We start from the raw sequence: 22,600 nt of genomic DNA on the forward strand, positions 1-22,600 counted from the left end.
TCTGTATGTTTCTCTTCTTCATTATCTGTAAGGCACACAGAAACAGAGACAGCTATCTATCTGATAAAATAAAATACTTTACACAAGACTCCATCCCCAAGTGTATTGAAAACCAAAGTTGTGTGGCTGCCCAAAGTCTTTGAATGCACCCAGACACTTTGTTAGTGACCCAGAGGACATGGCATCCAGTTTCCTGACATAAAATCCAAATGACTACACTTTCCAGAATCTCCTTGACAATTGGGTGCAGACATGTGACTTGGGTTCTGCCAACCAGGATCATCTGTGAACGTGTTTAGATCAGAAAGTAGTTATCTGAGGCTGAGTTCTCCTACAGAGTCGGTAGAGTCAGAGTAGTTCCTAGGTGAGGGCAGTGGTGGCACCTTTGCAGCTAGCCACTGCCACATAGCCATGGTGTCAGCAGAGACAGGATTTCCTTTAGCATTCCAGTCCCGTCAAGTGTGCTTATACAGCTCCTTGTCACTCATACTGAATCTGTGACCCTAGCCCTTCCAAAGATTCTTTATGCTATAATTTCTCATAGCATAATGTCATAATTAATACTAATTAATCTCTCTAGCTATAATTCAGTCTCTTCAGATAAGAGTCCTGACATACACCAGACTAATCCGAAATTCTCCATTTCAATTTATCGCCAAAGTGGAAGTCATCAATTTGAGAAGTATTCCAGTTAACAATTTTTATTTTTACAAACGCATGTATTCTAAAGAATGTTACATGGAGATGATGATAGTTTATTGAGAGTAAATATTTGTTAAACATTTATTCTCTGTCAATCTCTGTTCTAGATATTTAGAGATGTGGTAGTGAACAAAACAAGTAATGCCTCTACTTTTACAGAGTTTATATGTTAGTTGGAAGAGAGAAACAATACGCAGATAAATCAGATTGTGAAAATGCTGTGAAGGAAATTAAGATAGTTGTTTGATAGACAGTAACTCAAGGAGAAGGAGGATGCCTTTACATGGATGGTTAAGTTGTTTAAGAAACCTCTCGTAGAAGGTGGCAGTTGGACTGAAGACTGAGTAATGACGAAGAGCCATTCATGGTGACCTCTGGAAGGCAAGTGTTTTAGGAATAAAAATGAGCTAGTGCAAAGGCCCTAGAGCAAAAATGAAGCCATTGGTTCTGAAATGTAGGCAACATGGTAGAATGTGGTACTGGATAAGTTTACGGAGCTGTGTGTTTGAGTAGGGAGCAACTGTGCATACTCCTGTAAGCTGTGAAAAGCCTGGTTATATTTTAGCGTAAATTTAGTTACATAGCTTTTGTTCTACCAATCAGCTTAGCTCAGTGTGTTGAGGTAATATTTGCTTGAATACATATGATATAGTTAGATAAGATAGAGAGATAAGTAGATAGGTAGATAGATACAGATAGATGGTAGATACATAGATATAAGTATATAATGTTTTATTAAGCTTAATACTCACTTTACTTAGAGCTGAATTAATTATAGGCTAAGGTTGTTTGGTGATCTTTGAGTCAGGAAGACAAGAAAAGTTAATGATACACATTCAGCTCAGATAAAAATCCCTTTCCCAAATACAGACATTCCTCTCCAGTGGTTCTATCCATGACCTTCAGCTCATTGTCTCTCATCCCTGGACATGGTTAGATAAATACTGTAAATTCTTGCTCTTCAGTCTTCTTTGAACACGCAGTCTAAACAGGACCCTTGCCTTCTGAGTCACTCTTTGTCATATCTATTCTTTATGTTTTAAGAACATTTTACTCTCTTTATCCTTTCCATATGTTTACTTATTTATTGCTTATCTCTCACTACCAGAAAGTGTTTCTTTTTTCAGGTATTTGTCATTATTATATTTACCATAGTGTTTAAAAGTGCAAGTTCTGAAACAAAACTACATGGGTTCAAATCCTACTTTAGGTATTTTGCAGGACTGTGGCCATGGGTAAGTAATTTACCTTTTCCAAATTCATTAATTATCATGGACAACATGATTAATTGTAGCTGTTTGAAAAGCGTTAGAATGTTTATACAAAGCAATGCTTTAATAGCATGTGCCACATTATAGTACATAAATAATGACCTTTAATACAATTATAATTGTGCCACATCTGTTTTATTTGACATTAAGAAGTTTATCCAATTATGACACTTTCCTCAACCTGATTTTAATTTTAGTGACACTGACATTTTAAAGTAAGTTAATCAGAGTTAATCTAAGCCGTCTTAGTTTAATTTTATTTGGTTTACTTTCAGATTTCTGAAAGTTTCTCTTGGCCTCTAATACTATATCTACATAAAATTAAATCATATAAATAAATGAGTTTGAAAATGTCAGACAAATTGGACACTGATGTAGAATTGAGAGAGGGAACAAATACAATGACATTAATTAAGCAGTCACTGAGTGTCTGACATTGTCCTGGATGCTTGATATCCTTAGTCTCAAGTACTACCAATTAATTATATTAATTAACTAAGGTTGAAATAAGACTCTGAGATTGGGACATGCAGGCAATGTTACATTAACTAGTGAGATGGAATGTTATCCTTTTTTAGTTGACTCCAGACTACCAAAAGCTTCCACATGATCTGAAAATCTGCTAATTACAGCACATCCAGAGGCTCAATAATGATCTTATGAGCCCGTACAAAATGCTTGAACTTCAAGGAAAAAATAGCGTTGGGCATAATTTGGGTTAGGCTGGTCATAAAAAAAGTTGCCTTTTTTCACCTAAGAAGATAAAGACAGGGCAAGATCCACCCCCATCTGGAAGCTAGGTCAGAACAAGTCAATATCCTTTTGCTTTCCTAAACACTTTTAGACTGTTTTCTATGTTTTGGGCATTGTTACAAGTACTTAAATATTAACTAATTTAAGTGGCCCAACAACTTAAGTAGATAGGTACTATGATGACTGTTTTTGCAGATGAAGAAAATGGGTCACAGAGAGTTTTAAAAAATTTCCCAGGTAACGTTGAAACACAGGGAATCTGACTCCTGAGCCTTCTCTTAACCACTGCACCATACTATCTTATCTAAACAAGTATCTCCCTTTATTTTGTCAGTTTATATTCTGGTTTCCTGCTCTGTTGAATTCAGACTCATAGTAAAATAATGCTTTGACCACTCAAAAAGGTCTTGTCAGGAGAAAATCAGACCCACAAATGGCTTAGCCCCAAGAATGTGGAGGAACATGGCAAGTGTACATTAGAAAACCAGGAGACAGAGGTTCAGTAATGGCCAAGGAGGTTGGAAACCAATCCAGGCTCCAACAGCTTGTAAAATGGCAGTCAGCTTTCAGAATATTCTTAACAAGAGGAAAATGCAGATTATCATTCCTTCTAAAGCTCACAAAAAGATTATATATATTTATTTCTATTCTTAGACACTCCACTTATAAGGATTGTTCATCATAACTAGCATCTATTCAGCATTCATTGGTACAAAGAGTTTTACAAGGATTCTTTATTTGATCCTGATAATATCTCTATAATTACTCTTTAATTGAATCCTCCAGATATGGTGTTTTGCCAAAATTTACACTATAAGGGGAAAAATAAGTTCTTATCAGGACTGTCTCACTCAAATAATGTGGTGAAATATTTCTAATCACATAATATGATATCATGATTTGAGTAATCATAATCATATATGATTCTAATATACTAATTCCTATCATCCATTTCTGTAAAATGTGCTTACAAAAATGATACAGAAAATTTGTTTCACACAGGAAAACCATGTAAAAAGGCTCTCAATGTAAATGAGTAATTAACATAAAATAACAATGCATTTTAGTCCAAATAATGTGGCAAAAATAAATGGTAGACATCGCCCTTAGTGACAGGAAAAGAAAGAATCAGCCCAGATGTGGCAGAAGAGTAGGAATTACAAAAAAAGGAACACACAGAATAGAGACCTAAAACATTCCTGTGTACCCGGATTTTTTGTTTTGTAATTGCAAGGACAATGAGCTTGTTTTCAATGATTTATCAAAAGTTAGAGCATTTCATGATTCCCCTATCTTTAGCTTGAAGGATACTTCCCAAGAAATGCCTTAATAAGGTGCCTGCAGACAGAAATGGCAGATTAGTATATTCCAGACTCTAGATTCCCCACATAAAGATGAGGAAAACAACTAAACTGACTAAAATAACTTTAGAGGAGCTTTGGAAATTAGTGAAAGATGTACAGCAACCAAACAAATGTCCAACCAGTAAAAAGTCACATTCAAATGGCAGAATATTATGGTATGATTTATGGTAAAGAGTGTTACTTCAAGAATCTTACAAAGAGGGTAGAACGACTGCATCTGAAGGAGAACTTGGAAACTCTAATATGGGATGGATAAGAAGTTGATTCTACACTATTATCATTCCATATGATTTCTACTGTTAATATGTAACTTATTATCTTATATTAAATGATGAATAAGAAATAAAATAAGCTAATGAAAAGGAAATAAATAGACCTAAAATAATTACTAAATTTAACTAATTTAAATCAAGTATCAGCAAATAAATCAATTAAATTAATAAAAACAAAATCAAGTAATCAATTTAATATTCATTATTATCTATTACACTTTCAAATTTTATTTTAAAAGTAAATATATGTTGTTAAAAATTTCATATGTAATGCAAATAAAATCGAACAAAGAGGATAGGCTCTGTAGAATTAAATATTTTTAGTGCAATAAATAGAATGAAGATAAATGACCACAATCTCAAAACTAATTTTGGGAAAAAAGGTAATAAAAGTAAACACAGAAATTAGTTAAAAATTAGCACAACTCTATAGATATTTCATTAGCAAATTCATTGCATATTGTTGGTTGACTCCCCACTGTACATGAATTTCACCTTTCTAGCTACAGTGATAAATAAGACATTGTGCAGCTTTCATTCCAAAGAGAAGTTGTTATTAATAGCACAAATACACAGTTCATTATTTATTTATTTTTTTTGAGGAAGATTAGCCCTGAGCTAACATCTGCCACCAATCCTCTTCTTTTTGCTGAGGAAGACTGGCCCTGAGCTAACATCCATGCCCATCTTCCTCTGCTTTATACGTGGGATGCCTACCACAGCATGGCTTGCCATGCAGTGCCATGTCCACACCCAGGATCCAAACCAGTGAATCCCTGGCCACCGAAGCAGAACATGTGAACTTCACCGCTGTGCCACTGGGTGGGCCCCCAGAATTCATTATTTAATTACAATTAGAGTTTATTCTTATATATATTAATTATATACATTATTTATGCAATTATAGTTCACTCTTTAGTTAAAATTATCATAATTCCTGTGAAGAAAAGAAAAATTTGCAAGAGATTTATTAAAATTTCTGCATACCAAGGAAATTAACCTTAATGTCAAAGAACTCTTCATGGTGAACAGCATACTTATTTAGTAGCAGATATGATATTTCCTCTGCAGAGCTTCACCATAGAAATTATCATCTGTGTATTTCTCAGCATATGTTAGTGGACTCAACATGGGAGTTATGATTCTATAAAACACACTCAGTAATTTGTCAATAGCGAAGGTCTCTGCATGTCTTGCATACGTGAAACACAGGGAGTAAAGAAGAAGATTCCCACAGGTCTAGAGTGTGTTCTGCCTCCATTTTTGACTAAGATTCTTTAGAGATTGTAAGACGACATCAAAAGAGATGAGTAAGAGCAAAAACACAACAGTGCTGATCAGTCCTCCATTAGCCACCTCTAAAGCAAAATGATACAAGTGTCAGTACAGATGAGTTTCAATAAGGACTATATGTCACAGGAAAAATGATCAATGACATTGGGACCACAGAATACGGGCCCCAAAATAGTGGAAATTTTAATTACTGAGTGTAGAAAACCTCCAGCCAACATACCACTAGCAACACAATACACACCAATTACCTCATGACAACCAATTAATACAAGGGCTTACAGATGGCCACATAGCAGTTAAAGGTCATCACCAACAAAAGAAAGATCTCTGATTCAACAAAAATGTGCTCTGTAACGGGCTGGATCATACAAGGTTGGAAAAGTAAAGTATATCCCAGAGAACAAGTCTGAAATATTTCTGGTGGTAATGAGAGAGGGAAAAATGCCATCCATAAATGAATAACTAGCAAGAAAAAAGTACATCTATGAGTTCACTGTTGTACTGACAATTATAGTCATGACAATGAGCATGTTGCCCACCATGGTCAAAACTTAGAAGAGCATGAACATAACAAAAAGGACATTCTGCTCCTTTGGATTCTGTCTGAAGACCAAGAGGAAAAAATAAGACACATTGTACCTTGCTTCCATCTAGCCTTTATAGCAGCTGACTTCAAATATTAGAATCACTTTACCTATAAGATAAGAAGAAAAAACTATTAAATGCATTGTAAGTTTAATGTTATATTAATTCACTCAATTAAACAAAACTCTGTATGGAGTACATATTTGTGTCAAATGTGTCATAGACATTGTGATCACCAACTTTAATAAAACACAGTTATCTACCTTGAGTGATCCGAGGCATAAGGGTGGTCAGTCAACTCCTCACCAATATAATAAGTGTCATGATAAAAATATTCACACAATGCTGAAGTGTAAGAAGACATCAGTCAAACTGGCATCAGAGAAGTCTTCCCTCTTGCTTTAGCTGAGTTTTAAAGGAAAAGTGAAATAACAAGAGAAGATGGAAGGGAATTCCATGAAAAGGTACATCACTTATAAAGTCAAAACATATAATGTTTAAGACCTATTGAAGGTAATTTACATATTTAAACTGAGTAGGTCAAGTTATGAATGTAAATTCACTGCCCTGTATTCTCTCAGATCTCTTTGAGACCTCTTTCCTAGGCCTTTTAGATGGATATATCTCCTTTACCTGAACAAAAAATGCTACAGCATTCCAATTATATGTCTCCAGTGCCTATCTCTGCCTAATTTTCAAAGATGTATATGCAACATCTCCAATTTTTGATATCTTGAACTAGATGTGAATTTAGCAATATAAAAGTACATTTTAAATTTTCTACAATAATCATGGGTGTTCCTCATCTCATTAAATGGTACCACCTTCCATATAATTGCTCAGATAGTACTTCTCACAGTGTCCTTCACTCTTTTATAGCTCTCGTATTACTTAGAGATACCTTTAACAAGCCCTGTTGACACTACTTTCTAAGATATCACAAATCTGATCATTTCTCAACACTTGTTTTCTTCCTGGTCCATTGCAGTAGCCTTCTGCCAAGTCTTTACACTCTCATGGTGTCCTCCAACAATTTCTTCCCTGGAAGCAGATCAAATGATCCTTTCAAAATCGTATTGTGATTATATCACTCCACTTCTCAAAACTCTACAGCGGATTCTAATCTCAAGAACATAATTTAATGTATCACATTTAATATTTACAGTGATAAGGACTATAATTCCCATTTTATAGTTGAGGAAATTGAGACTAAGAATATCTAATCAATTTTCCCAAGGTCACACATTTCTAAGTGATAAGACTAAGATTGGAGTCTAAGGTTTTTCTTTTTTGGGGGGGAGAGGGAGGAAGATTGTCACTGAGCTAACATCTGTGCCAATCTTCCTCTATTTTGTATGTGGGACACTGGCACAGAATGGCTTAGATGAGCAATGTGTAGGTCTGCACCCAGGATCCAAACCCACAAACACTGGGCCATCAAAGCAGAGCATGTGAACCCAACCACTACGCCACTGGGACAGCCCTGAGGAATCTAAGTTATATTTACTTCAAAGTGATTTAATTTCTTATGTATGGAAGAATTTCACACAATTGTAAAACCGGGTTCCTCTTTTGCCTGTTTGTCTTACCTTGTGGCAGCTATTTCACAATCTGAAGAAAGACTTTTTAACACATTCAGAGGACCTGGAATTCTTCCTTCATCCAGTGTGACAACAAAGGACAAAAAGTTACATTATGACTTGAGGATATATTTTGCGTCACTTGGCTATCTGTCCATTTTCTTCACAGAGTCTTCTGATCATTTGGTAGATTGGTTTTATTTGCACTGTTGATTATTTAATAGGATTTCCATGGTGTGCACATAAAAACAAAAATTTATCACCTTAGGATAATTAATCAAAAGGCCATCGAATCCTATATTTGCATAAGAAGATAGCAACTAACCATTTCCCAGGGAAATTTTTATGGAGTAGCTTCTTTCCTACTAATTTCAAAATACAAAATACCATTTAATTGTTTAGTCTTTCTTATTCCGTTGTATTCGTATGGCCAGGCTATTTGACTTAATATTCTGAGAGACATTTCGTGCTTTTATTTTTATGGCATGCTTTAAGCCTAACAATGGACCTCCTGAAAAGTTCATATCAGTTCTTAAGAGGACAGAATCTTCTTTCCAACAGTGACAAATATCATTGGGCATTTTATCCATTCTGATCATACTTATCATTCAGTCCTAGAATTGGCATATGTCCAAGACTAATTCTTTCTTAATTAAATTCACTACAATAGGACACAAAATTAAAAAGAACATTTGTATGTAAAGATACTACTAGCCCAAATCACATAATTAGCATCAGAAAGATTTAAAATGGAGGGGAAAAAAACCTTGAGAACTGTTATAAGTCTATTGCCACTCAAGAATAAAATGTCAGCCCAAAGGCAAATCTAGAAAACTTAGAAGTGAGTTTGCTTTTATAGAAGAAAACAAGTAGTTAGGAGAGGCTATTCTAAAAGAAAGTCCCTTGGGGAAAGTAATGGGGAGGCAATGGTTTCTCATTGGCTAAGCTGAAGCATTTCTCATTGGCTGGGTTATTGCCAGGTGGGGAGAGAGATCTTTCCTCAGTAGTAAAGTAGTTTACTTCCTCTTGAAGATGCAAGCACAGGTCTCTTCCTGTTTAGTGTATTTTAGCATGTATGATAGGGCATGAGAGTTTCACCCACAGGCTTCTAGACTCCTTTCATTAAGGTTTCTTTTATTTATTTCCACAACAGGAACTGTGCTATGAGTGAAGACACAGCAACTAATAAAACAAGAAAAAAATATGTAAAAGGTTTTTCCTGTATGGGCTTTACATTCTGATGAGAGTGTCAGACAATAAAAAGGGGAAAGTTTAATAAAGTAATTCTTGTCTTACTCAGTGCTTGCATGATACTGAACAGGGTGCTATGACAGAAAATAAGAGGGAGAATTCTATTACGGATAAGGTTATCAGAGAAGATCTTTCTAAAAAGGTGATGTTCAAGCTGAGATCCAAGAGATAAGAAGTTGCTACCATTGGAAGCACTGCTACATGTACTAAAATTAAGTAAAAGTGAAGTAAAATTATCTCACCACACAAATGACGTGATTATGTAAAAAACTAAAAATTTCACAGAATTTTTTATTGAAGTATCATGTTAGAAAGAACTGATGAAGGGCCGGCTCCGTGGCCAAGTGGTTAAGTTCGCGTGCTCCACTGCGGCGGCCTAGGGTTCGGATTCTGGGCGCGGACATGGCACCGCTCATCAGGCCATGTTGAGGAGGCGTGCCACATCCCACGACTAGAAGGGCATGCAAGTAAGATATACAGCTGTGTGTGTGTGTAGGGGGGGGAGAGTTTGGGGAGATAAAGCTGGAAAAAAAAAAAAAGATTGGCAACAGTTGTTAGCCCAGGTGCCAATCTTTAAAGAAAATAAAAAGAAGAAAAAGAAAGAAGTGATGAGAGTGAACACACTTGACTTATTCCTGATTTTAGTGGGAAACCTTTCAACATTTCACTGTTGAAAAGGATGTTATCTGTGGCATTGCCGTGTATGACATTTATTACGTTGAGGAACATTCCTTCTATATTCAATTTCTTGAGAGCCATTTATCATAAAAGATATTGAATTTCTATACTAAATCACAATGACTCAAAGAGGAAATTAAGAAAACAATTCCATTTACAACAGCATCAAAAAGAATTAAATACTTAAGAATCAACTTAAGCAAGGATACAAAAGGCTTGAACACTGAACACTAAAAGTGTTACTGAAATATATTACAGAAGACACAAATAAATGGAAAGACCTTCACAGACTGTAACATTTAATATTATTAAAATGTCAGACTACCTAAAGTGATCTATAGATTCAATGCAATGACTATTAAATTCCAAAAGTGTGTTTTGCAGAAATAAAAAAATGCATCCAAAAATTCACATGGAGTCTCAAGGGATGCCGAAGTCAAAACAATCTTCAAAAAGCAGAACAAAATTGGAGGTCTCAAATTTCCTGATTCTAAAATTTATTACAAAGATATGGGAATCAAAACAGTGTGATATTGACATAAAGACAGACATACAGACTAATGGAACAAAATAGAGAGCCTAGAAAGAGAACTTTGCATATGTTTTCAAAATATTTTCAAGGTTGGTGCCAAGAGCATTCAATGAGGAAAGGACAATCTGTTGAACAAACGACTTGTGAAAACTGCATATACAAAAGCCAAGGAATGAAACCGAACTCTGAACTTATATCATATACATAAATTAACTCAAATGAATAAAAGACATAAAATACAAACTAAAACCATAAACTTTAGAAGAAAACATAGAAGAAAAGCTTAAGAACACTTGATTTGGCAATGATTTCTTGCACATGACACAAAACGCACTGGCACGGAAAGAAAATATAGATGAATTGTATTTTATCAAATTTAAGCACTTCTATGAATCAAATGACACTCTAAAAGAGTAAAAATGCAACCCACAGAATAGAGGACAATCTTTGAAAATGATTTATCTGATAGGGTATTAATGTGCAGAATATATGAAGAACCTCTTCATCTCAACAGCAGCAAAAAACAAACAAGTGATTAAAAATGAGCAAAGGATTTGATTTGAAATTTCTCCTGAGAAGATATAGAAGTGACTAGTGAGCACATAAAAGGATGCTCAACATCACTAATCATTAAGGAAATGTAAATCAAAACCAAAGTAAAATACAGCTTCACAACCACTAGGATAGATATTATAAAAAGACAAACAAAAACAAAAACAGGAAAAGCATGTAAGAGAGAATGTGGAAAAACTGAGACAATTTTGCATTGCTGATGGGAATGTAAAATTATTTAGCTGCAATGGAAAATGTTATGGTAATTCCTGAAAAAATTAAGCAAAGAATTATCATATGATTCAACATTTCTACCTTTGGATATATTTACAAAATAATAGAAAGCAAGAACTCAAAAACCCTGGTATTTCTAAATCCATTTTCATGGCAGTGTTATTCATAATAGTCAGAAGGGAGAAGCAACCAAAGTGTCTGCTGACAGAGAAATGTGTAAAAAAATGAAGTATATTCATATAACGGAATATTATTCAGCCTTGAAAAGGAAGGAAATTCTGACACATGCTAAAAAGTAGGTTAATATGTGATACATCATCTTAAGTGAAATAAAGCATTCACAAAAGTACAAAGACTGTATTATTTCACTTACATGAGGTACTCAAAGTTGTCCAATTCATCAACGCTTAGTAGAATGTTGGTTGCCCGAGGCTCAAAGGGCGGGAATGGGGAATTATTGTTTAATGAGTGTGAAGTTTCAGTTTGGGGAAGAAGAAAATTTCTGGAGACTTATTGTCATCGTGTTTTCATAGCAATGTGAATTAACTTAATGCCAACAAACACATATAAATGGTTAAAATTTTAAATACTGTTATATATATTTTATCACAATTTAAAAAATAAATTTGAGAACTAAGGTGACTGCATTGATAGGTTCATGATATGAACATAAACTATAGCAAAATATCTCGAAGTGTAGGCAAAGACCACTGGCTTCAGATACACCTGGGTAATTTATTTAAAGCTTGGATATGTCAATCCAACAACAAAACTACTAAATTTAAATCTTTATTGCTGTGTCATGATGATCTGCATTTTACAAGAATCCTAACTAATTTTGATACTACATTAAAGTTAGACAACCAACTGGGAAATACATAAATCCAAATAGGATATTTTTATAATGATTTATAATTTCCTTCTTGGACTTTTTCCTTGAAGTGCCTATATGACAACACCAACATAATTTTGATAAGTAGTGTTCATTTGGGCATGGACCATAGAAATTATCTTTTTTTCTTTTCCCCATTTAAAGGATAAATTCATTTTATATTGTTATAGTTATTTCTCAAAATCACTTTTTAAATCTAGAACTGTCTCATAGTATGTTTTACCTCCAAATTTCAGAGTGTATACGTTTAAGTAGTTTAACAAGGGAGTTATCATGGTATAAACCACATACATGGCTTTATCAATGAAGAAGGCCATGATTGGGTGCAAACATATAAATTTTCAGGGCACACAGACTAAGATGACCACAGCAATGTGAGAGACACAGGTGGAGAGGGTGTTGCATCTTCCCTCCAAGCTATAAGTGCTTAGAAAGTACAAGATGACCATATAGGAGACGAACAAGAGGAAAAAAAATAACACTGTTGGCAGCAACAAAGACACCAAGGGTATGAGTGTCCACGTAGATGAGTTTTGATAGAAGGTTTAATTCATGCATGAATGGTCTATGACATTGGAGCCACAGACGGGCACCCAGACTGTGATGAGGATCTGAATGGTTGCAAAGACAAAGCCTCTGGCTCAAGCCACTTGAAAGAGGAAGCCACATCCCTGTAACTCTTGATGATGTCATTGTACAGGGGTATGCAAATGGCAACATAGTGGTCATTAGCCTCCACCATGGGCAGAATGATCTCAGCAGCACCAAAAGTTGCTCAGCAAAGATTTGAGTCATGCACTTGCTGGAAGAGAAGGTTTTTCTTACACCTAAAGTGTCAGCTAGCATTTTAGTGACCATGGGTGAAGAACAGCAGCTATCTATGAGGGATAAGTAAGACAGGCAGGAAATGGAAGCACTATCCAAAGGTATAGAAGATGACCTGATGAACGAAAAGAGGTAGTCTTTTCAATATTCTAAAGATATAAACTCTTCCTAAATTAATCTTCTTAAATTTAATCTTATTGAAAATAATAACTGAAATTTGGTTTGTCATGAACCTATTTTAAACTCATTTTAACTTAATTGTAAGCCTACCTTAAGTTTAAACTATTTTCTTATTAAAATTTAAACTTCTTATTTCATTGCAGACTTAATTTTGAAACATACATATGCAAGATTAGATGTAATCCTGAAAAATAATAGTAATGAGGGACTGCTAGTCTTATCGCATACCAAAATGTGTTATATAATATCACAAAGTGATTATGTTGTGTGTCAATTGGTACCTGAATAAACAGATCAACAAAATACAGTAGGGTCCTGACTTGGATCCAAACATACATGGGACTTTAGAAAACAGTAGTCAAGATTTCAAATCAGTGACAAAAAGTTAATTAAGCAACTATGAAAAACAACTAAAATTTAGAAAAATAATAAAAATGTAATCCCTATTTAACTCCTACATCAAAATAAATTACAGATCTATCAAAAGTTTTAAAATAAGATAAAAACCACAAAATTGGTTAAAAATTAAATGATAAATACAGTTGAAGATTATTTTGGTAAGAGTGAAGATGGGAAAGTCTTTTACAGAAAGATACAGAAAGCTAAAAAAAAGTTAAACAAATGTGTATTGGAAAACATTTTACATGCCAAAAGCATTCTACATAGTATAAACAAGCCAAAGCCATAACACAAGCCAGAAAAATAGTAATGACATAAACAATAGTAAAAAGAATCATTTTAGTGTGTAGTTAACTCATAAAAATCAGTATGCAAAAGATCAATTGAATAAAATCGATAAAAGATATTAATAGACAATTCACAGATAAATACAAATTATACTAAACGTGAAAAAGATATTCAAATTCAATTACATAAAAAGGATTATGATTAAAGTATAAAAATGAATTAAAATAACTTTATTCAGAAATCATATGCCATAAATATTTATCAGGCACTGCTTGTTGAGAATGTGGACAAAACTATTCTCATAGATGGTGGGCAAGAATGCAGCAGTTAGTACAACCTCAAGGATGGCAGTTTGGCAATAACTGTGAATAGCAATATTTCATATATATATGCTATCTGACTGTTCATTCAAATATGTATGTGATAGCTTCACTTCTAGGAACTCATACTTGCACATAATCAAAAACATTTATTTCAAACTTATTTGTCATAGAAAAAGATAAGGAAAAACATGAAGAAGTGTGCATACATTAATTTTATTATATGTTTATAATGCAGGATTATACAGTACGAGAAAAACTAAGAGTTAGATCTATATGGACTGGTATGGAAATATCTTCAAGATGTTGCACTGTAAAAGCAAATATTTACTACACAGAAAAAAACACCTAATATATTTGAATAAATTTGCATTTTCAAAGTTTACAACTGATGAATCTTAAGAAACAGATTCAATGAGTGCTTTTGGGGAAGAAGACTGGAAACTAGACACAGGAAAAACTACCCAAGGGTATAGAAGATGAGCTGATGAAGGAAAAGATGTATTCTTTTCAATATTCTAAAGATATAAACTTTATACCTTTATATATGGAAAATTTATTCTACAATTTATCCTATTTTTTTTAACAAAAATTAGCCCTGAGCTAACATCTTCTGCCAATCCTCCTCTTGTTGCTGAGGAAGACTGGCCCTGAGCTAACATCTGTGCCCATCTTCCTCTATTTTATATGTGAGATGCCTGCCACAGCATAGCTTGCCATGCAGTGAGTAGGTCTGCACCTGGGAGCCGAAGCAGAGAACCCCAGGACACTGAAACAGAATGTGCAAACTTAACCACTGTACCACTGGGCTGGCCCCTACTTTATCCCATGTTTTGCAGTTATCATTTTTACTACTTGTTATTACCCATTACACTTCATTTTTTTCTTTAAGAAACTAGAAGTATTACACTAATGATTTTGTATATATTGAAGCTGAAATTTTATAGAGAAGATAGAGTATATTGCATTGAATATTTAATAATAAGAATTAACTTAAGTGACAAGAATCTAAATAGAAATAATACTGAATCTCAGAAAGTAGAAAAAAAGAGAAATGTATAAATTGATTAAAAATAAGGTAACTGCATAAAATATCCTCACTACATTTTATTTACTTCATTTTATTTTATTTATTCATTCATTATTCATTCATCTATTCATTACATTTTATTTACTCCTTGCTGTGTGGGCATGACAGCTTTCCAGGTGAAATGATAAACAAGACATTATAGATCTTACCTTCTATCAGGGAGAGAAACAGTAATTAGGAGCACAATCACATTGTTCTTTCCTTAATTATAATTATCACAAATTCTTTGAAGAAAAGAATGCTAGCATGAGATTTAGGAGGAATTCTGCGTTCCAAAGAAATGGACTCTAATGTCAAATAACTCTCTTCATAGTAGACAGCACACTTATTTACTAGAAAAAATAGCATTTGTTCTCCAGAGCTTCTTCATAGCACTTGTCATGTCTGAATTTCTCAGAGTATAGATTGATGGGTTCAGCATGGGAGTTATGACTGTATAAAACACACTTAATGATTTGTCAATGGGGAAGGTCTCAGCAGGTCTTGCATTTATGAAAATACAGGGAACAAAGAATAAGTTAACCACCGTGATGTGGGAACCACAGGTCTGGAGGGCTTTCTGCCTCCCTTCCTGACTAAGGTTCTTTAGAGAGTACAAGATGACACCATAAGAGATGAGTAACAGCAAAAACACGATTGTGCAGATCAGTCCTCCATTAGCCGCAACTAAGAGGGCAGTGACATAGGTTTCAGTACAGACAAGTTTCAATAAGGGGTACATGTCACAGAAAAAAATGATCAATGACATTGGGGCCACAGAATGGGAGCCCATAAATGGTGAAAAGTTGAATTACTGAGTGTAGAAAACCTCCAATCCAACACACTACTAACAGCATAATACACACCCATTGCCTCATGATGACCAAATAATGCCAGGGCTTACAGATGGCCACATAGCGGTCATAGGCCATCACCAACAGAATAAATACCCCTGATCCAGCAGAAAAATGTGCTGTAAAGAGCTGAGCCATACAAAATTGGAAGGACATTGTGTTTATCCCAAAGAACAAGTCTGAAATCAATCTTGGGGTAATGGAAGAGGAATAAGTGACATCCATAATTGATGGGTTAGCAAGAAAAAAGTACATTGGGAAGTCTAGTGTCCTACTGAAAGTTACAGTCACAACAATGAGCATGTTTCCCACCATGGTCAAAATGTAGACAAACAAGAAAATAGCAAAAAGGACCTGTTGCTCTTTTGGATCCTGTGTGAGGCCCAAGAGGACAAAGTAAGTCACATTGTTCCTTGATGCCATCTAGTCTTTATAGGTGCTGACTTTAGATATTAGAAGCACTTTACCTACAAAGCAACTGGGAAAATTTTAAAATTTATTATAAATTCAATATTGTGTTTGTTCGTTCAATTTATAGAATGTGTGCAGGTAACTATTTGTGTCAAAAGTGTCATAGACTGTGATTACCAAATTGAACAAAACATAGTTGCCTACCCTCAGTGATTTGATACAGAAAGAGGATCAGTTAATTCTAGGCTAATGTAGTAAGTACCCCTATAAAAATATTAACACAATGCTAAAGGTCACAGTGTAGGAAGATAGCAGTCAAACTGGAATCAGAAAAGGCTTCCCAGAGGAAGCAATGTTTTAGCTGTTTTAAATGAAAAATGAAAGAGCAAGAGAAGATGGGAAGGGATTTCCATGAAAAGATGAACTATGAATAAAGTCACAAAAGTGTAATATTTGAGAACTATTTAAGGTAATTTACATATCCAAAGTGAGTAGAACAAATTATGAATGGTATGTCACTACCCCGGATTGTCTTAGATCTCAATGAGACCACGTTTTTAGGGTCTTTACATGGATATTTCACTTTTCTGAGACCAGTAAGTTCTGATGCAGTTGAGTTTTATGTCTCTAACCCCTATACCTCCACTAATTTTCAAACATGTATATGCAACATCTCCAATTTATAAATCACTAATGTGATGTCAATTTAGTACTTATAAAACTAAATTTTTAATTTTTCACAATAAACATAGGTGTTCCTGATCTCATTAGATGGCGCCAACCATCTGTGTAATTGTTCAATTAACATCACAGTGTCTCTCACTCCTTTATTATTTTCATGTTACTTACTGATAGATTTAACAAACTGTTAACTGTACTTTCTAATATATCACAAATTTAATCATTCTGCAACCCGTATTTTCTTCCTGGCCTGCTTCCATAGCCACCTGCCAAGTCTCTCTGCTTTCATTCTGCCTTCCAACAATTTCTTCTGAAGCAGCTCAAATTACTCTTTTAAATCCTGTTGTGATTTTTATCCACTATTCCTCAAAACGACAGTGGATTCCAATCACACATACAATTTAATATACCCTATTTAATATTTATAGTAACAAGAACTGTAAACCCCATTTCATAGTTGAAGAAACTGAGGTGCAGAATATCTAAATAATTTTCTCAAGTTCACACATCTTTAAGTAATAAAACAAGGAGTGGAATCTAAGTTTGATTTATTTCAAAGTGATTTAATTTTCTATATAAAGAGAAATTCACACAATTGTGAATCCTGGTTGCCCCTATTTACTGTTAGCTTACCTTGTTCGCCATCTGAAGGAAGACTTTTTTAACCCACTCATAGGGACCTGGAATTCTTCTTTTATTCAGAATGACAACAGAGGACAAAAAGCTGCATTATGGCTTGAGGATATATTTTATATTTTGTTTCATTCAGCTGTCTGTCCATTTTCTCCATGGAGTCTTCTGGCTATTTAGAAGACTGCTTTATTTGCACAGCAGATTATTTAATAGTATTTCCATGGTGCATACAGAAAAACAAAAAAAGTATATCATGTTATGATAATTTATCAAAAAAGCAAGCAAATCCTAGCTTTGTATAAGAATAGTTACTAGCCATTTCCCAGGAAAATTCTTCTAGAGCAACCTCTTTCCTACTAACTTCAGGATAGAAAAATACCATTCAATTCTTTAGTCCTTCTCATTCTGGCATGTTGGTACAGCCAGACTATTTGACTTGAGATTTTGAAAGACATCCTTGTGCTTTTTATTTGGTATTCTTTAAGCATAACAAAGGACCTCCTGAAAGTTCATAACAGTTCTTAAGAGGAGAGCATCTTCTTCTTAACAGTGGAAGAGGTCATTGGACATTTCATCCCTTTTGATCACATTATCATTGGGTCCTAGAATTGGCATATATCCAAGACTAAGTCTTGCTTAATTGAATTCACTGGGGTTTGCCACAAAATTTAAAAGAACATTTGTGTGTAAAGATACTACTAGCCCAGATCACATAATTAGCATCAGAAAGATGTAACATGCAGAAAAAAAACTTACATTATTATGAGACTATTTCCAGCCAAGAATAAAATATCAGAGGGACCAGCCTTGTGTCCTAGTGGTTACGTTCACATGCTCTGCTTCAGAAGCCCAGGGTTTTGCCTATTTGGATCCTGGGTGCAGACCTAGCAGCTAGCACCACTCATCAAGCTGTGCTGAGGTGGCATCTGACATAGCAGAACTAGAAGGAACTACAACTAGAATACATAACTACATACCGGGGAGCTCTGGGGAGAAGAAGAAAAAAAGATTGGCAACAGATGTTAGCTCAGGTGCCAATCTTTAAAAAAATAGATAAAATATCAGACAAGTCATTTTGTTCCAGTGAAGATTAATTTATCAAGTATTTCCTCACTTAGCATAGCAAATTTTTGTTTCCTTTTATTTAATACTCAATTTATTGTCTTAAAGTATCGTAAAATATGTTAATTATTGTCACACATTTAGATTTAAAAGCTAATTATTTATCCAATTAATAATTACTTTTTAAAAAATTAAGACCATCTATTTTATGCTGGTGTCAACTTAAAGAGCAAATTTGCCTATTATTTCAACCTCAAGATGAGTTTATTTGTGAATAGCCAAAGGTATTGCAATTTGAGATGTGCATGCTGTGGCAAACCATACGCAAATCTGGAAAACAAAGGAGGGAAGTTTGCTTTTATAGAGGAAAAGGAGGGCTATGAAGGAGCTCTTCAAAAAGAAAGTACCAGGGGGAAAGTAACAGTGCAGTGAGGCAATGGCTGCTCATTGACTGAGTGATGGCATTTCTCATTGGCTGGGCTGTTGCCAGGTGGGGAGAGAAATCTTTCCACAGTAATAAAGTAGTTTTACTTTCTGTTGAAGAGGCAAGTGCAGTCTCTTCCTGTTTGATATATTTTAGGATGTATGATAGAGCATGAGGAAAGTTTAATAAAATAAATATTGTCTTCAGAGATTCTGAGACAGCAAACAGGGTACTGGGACTGAAAATAAGAGGTAGAATTCTACTATGCATAAGGTCATCAGAGAAAGCCTTTCTTAAAAGGTAATATTTAAGCTGAGATCCAAAAGATAGGAGGTTGCTACCATTGGAAGCACTGCTACATGTAATAATACTAAGTAAAGATTAACAAATTAAGTAAAATCATCTCACCTAATAGAAGACATGATCCATAAGTAGAAAATTAAAAACTTCATAGGCATTTTTATTTCAGTGCCACGTTGCAAAATAACAGTGAGAATGAGCATACTTCTCTTGTTCCTTAATTTGGTTGGAAAGCTTTAAAACTTTGCCTACTGAATATGATGTTAGCTGTGGATTTCACCTATATGGCATTTACTATGTTGAGGTATGTTCCTTCTACACCCAACTTGCTGAAAGCATTTTATCATAAAATGATGTTGAATTTCTACACTATATAGGAACATGTCAAAGAATAAATTAAGAAAACAGTCCATTTATGAAAGCATCAAAAGGAATAAAATACATAAGAATAACATTAACCAAGTTGTCAAAGGCTTGCACACTGAAAATGCCAAATGTGGCTGAAATATATTATAGAAGACACAAATAAATGGAAAGACATTCATGGACTGGAAGATTTAATGTTATTAAGACCTGGGGGGATGGCCTGCAGCCAAGTGTTTAAGTTTTCATGCTGTGCTTTGGCAGCCTGAGGTTTCGTGGCTTCGGATCCTGGGCATAGACATGGTGCCACTCATCAGGCCATGCTGAGATGGCATCCCACATAGCACAACCAGAAGCACTCACAACTAGCATATACAACTATGTACTGGGGATCTTTGAAGAGAAGAAGAAGGGGTGAAAAAAAAGATGTCAAACTACCTAAAGTGATCAATAGATTCAATGCAATTGCTATTAAATCCAAAAAGTATGTATTGGAGATATAGAAAAATACATCCTAAAATTCACATGGACTCTCCTGGGACTCAAAATAGTCAAAACAGTCTCAAAAGAGACTGACATAACCAGGACCTACAGTCACACTTAGCATCAACACATACCTTCTGCTATGATGTAATAGGAAGTACACCAGCTATGAAGAACTTCTGCTAAAAAAAACTGAGCTAGAATCCATTCAAGCCTTTAGTTCTAGCTACTAGTAGCTAATAGGAAATATCAAAAAGTAAGGAACAACTTAAACAATATTATAATTAGAACTCAAACAATTTTAAACTTTTGAATATTCTATAAGACAAATGATATGTCATCTAATAAATCAATAGCTTTAAAATGGAAATTAAATTGATTAATTTGTGATTAAAAATAGGTTGTCACTAAAATGGATTAAAATGAGAGAGATGAATATTGAAAAATAAAAGTGACCTGAGAGAATACAAACTAATATAATGATTGCGTCTTGTTTTTCCGGTGAGAAAACCAATCAACAATAAAGAGACCACTTTCAGAAAAGGAAATAAATAATTCTATTAAATACAAGTAGTCTAAGAACAATAAGTAAAAGACCAAAATTTTCAGATTGGCTAGATAGCATGACTCAACAATATGCTTACTGTCTACAAAAAAATCTGTTGAAACATAAAGACATAGATAAGCCAAAGTGAGTGAATGGATAGCAATATACCATGCAAACACTGATCAAAAGTGAGCTGGAGTAAATATATTGATAAGGCAAACTAAAGAAATATAATATTACTAGGAATTAAGAGGACTACAACATAATGAAAAAGCAATCAATTCACCAAGAACACATAACAACCTCAAAAGTGTGTTCACCTAACAAGAGAAATTCAAAATTTATGAAGGAAAAAATATAGCAATAAAAACAAAATAAACAAATACACATTTTTAATTGATGAATTCAACTTATTTCTCCCATTAATCAATATAAATGTAGACAGACAGTCAGCAAGGAGATGGATGGCACTGAATAGCACGATAATTCATCTTGACCTTAATGACAAAAACAGCAGAGTATACACATTCTCCAAGTGCATATGTAATATTGACCATTCACCAAGATAAACCATATTGGACTAAGAAATGATGAATTCTTAAGAATTTTGATCATACATACCATATTCCTTAGCAAAAATGAAATTACATTCAAAATCATTAACAAAAAATATATAAAATCTCCTGAACATTTTGAAATTAAATGAGAAACAGAATACACATTTTTGTCAACACAATGTGGAACATTCCCCAAGATAAACTATGATCTGGGCCGAAAAACTACATTAACATTTGAAAAAGGATTCAAATCTTACATAGTATATTCTTGCATATTAATGAATTTGAACTAGAAATCAATAACAGATATGTATTAGGAAAAATAATCAGATATTTAGAAATTAAACACAAACTTAAAAATAACCCAAGGCCAAGCGTTGGCCCTGTGGCCAAGTGGTTGAGTTCCACGCTCCGATGCAGGCGGTCCAGTGTTTCATTGGTTCGAATCCTGGGCGCTGTCATGGCACTGCTCATCAAGTCACGCTGAGGCAGCATCCCACATGCCACAACTAGAAGGACCCACAACTAAACTATACAACTATGCACCAGGGGGCTTTGGGGAGAAAAAGGAAAAAAAATAAAATCTTAAAAAAAAAAAAAAAAACAAGGCCAAAGAAGACATCAAAAGTGAAATTCAAAACAGTTTTCAATTGTGGCCAGCGCAGTGGCACAGCAGTTAAGTTCACACATTCCACCTCAGCAGCCTGGGGTTCACCGGTTGGGATCACGGGTGCAGACCCATGCACCACTTGTCAAGCCACGCTGTGGCGGGTGTGCCATATTTAAAGTAGAGGAAGATAGGTATGAATGTTACCTCAGGGCCAGTCTTCCTCAGCAAAAAAGAGGAGGATTGGCAGCATATGTTAGGTCAAGGCTACTCTTCCTCAAAAAAAAAATGAGGGAAAAAGTTTTAAATTAATTAAATATAAAAAAGTAGCATTTCAGGGGCTGGCCCCGTGGCCGAGTGGTTGAGTTCACACTCTCCGCTGCAGGCGGCCCAGTGTTTCGTTGGTTCGAATCCTGGGCACGGACATGGCGCTGATCATCAGACCACGTTGAGGCAGCGTCCCACATGCCACAACTAGAAGGACCCACAACGAAGTATACAACTATGTACCGGGGGGCTTTGGGGAGAAAAAGGAGAAAAATAAAATCTTAAAAAAAAAAGTAGCATTTCAAAATTTGCAGAATACAGTTAAAACAGTCCTTAGACAAAAATTACCATTTCACAGTCTTTAGATGTAA

The 22,600-nt window shown here is 34.6% G+C and overlaps 1 pseudogene; it reads right to left on the reverse strand.

Annotated features, from left to right (window-relative positions):
* Positions 1-15,386: 15,386 nt before the first annotated feature.
* LOC124229331 (olfactory receptor 4A47-like) lies at positions 15,387-16,317 on the reverse strand (annotated as a pseudogene).
* Positions 16,318-22,600: the final 6,283 nt, after the last annotated feature.

The sequence above is a fragment of the Equus quagga genome, chromosome 17, assembly GCF_021613505.1.
Source record: "Equus quagga isolate Etosha38 chromosome 17, UCLA_HA_Equagga_1.0, whole genome shotgun sequence".
Lineage (NCBI taxonomy): Eukaryota > Metazoa > Chordata > Mammalia > Perissodactyla > Equidae > Equus > Equus quagga.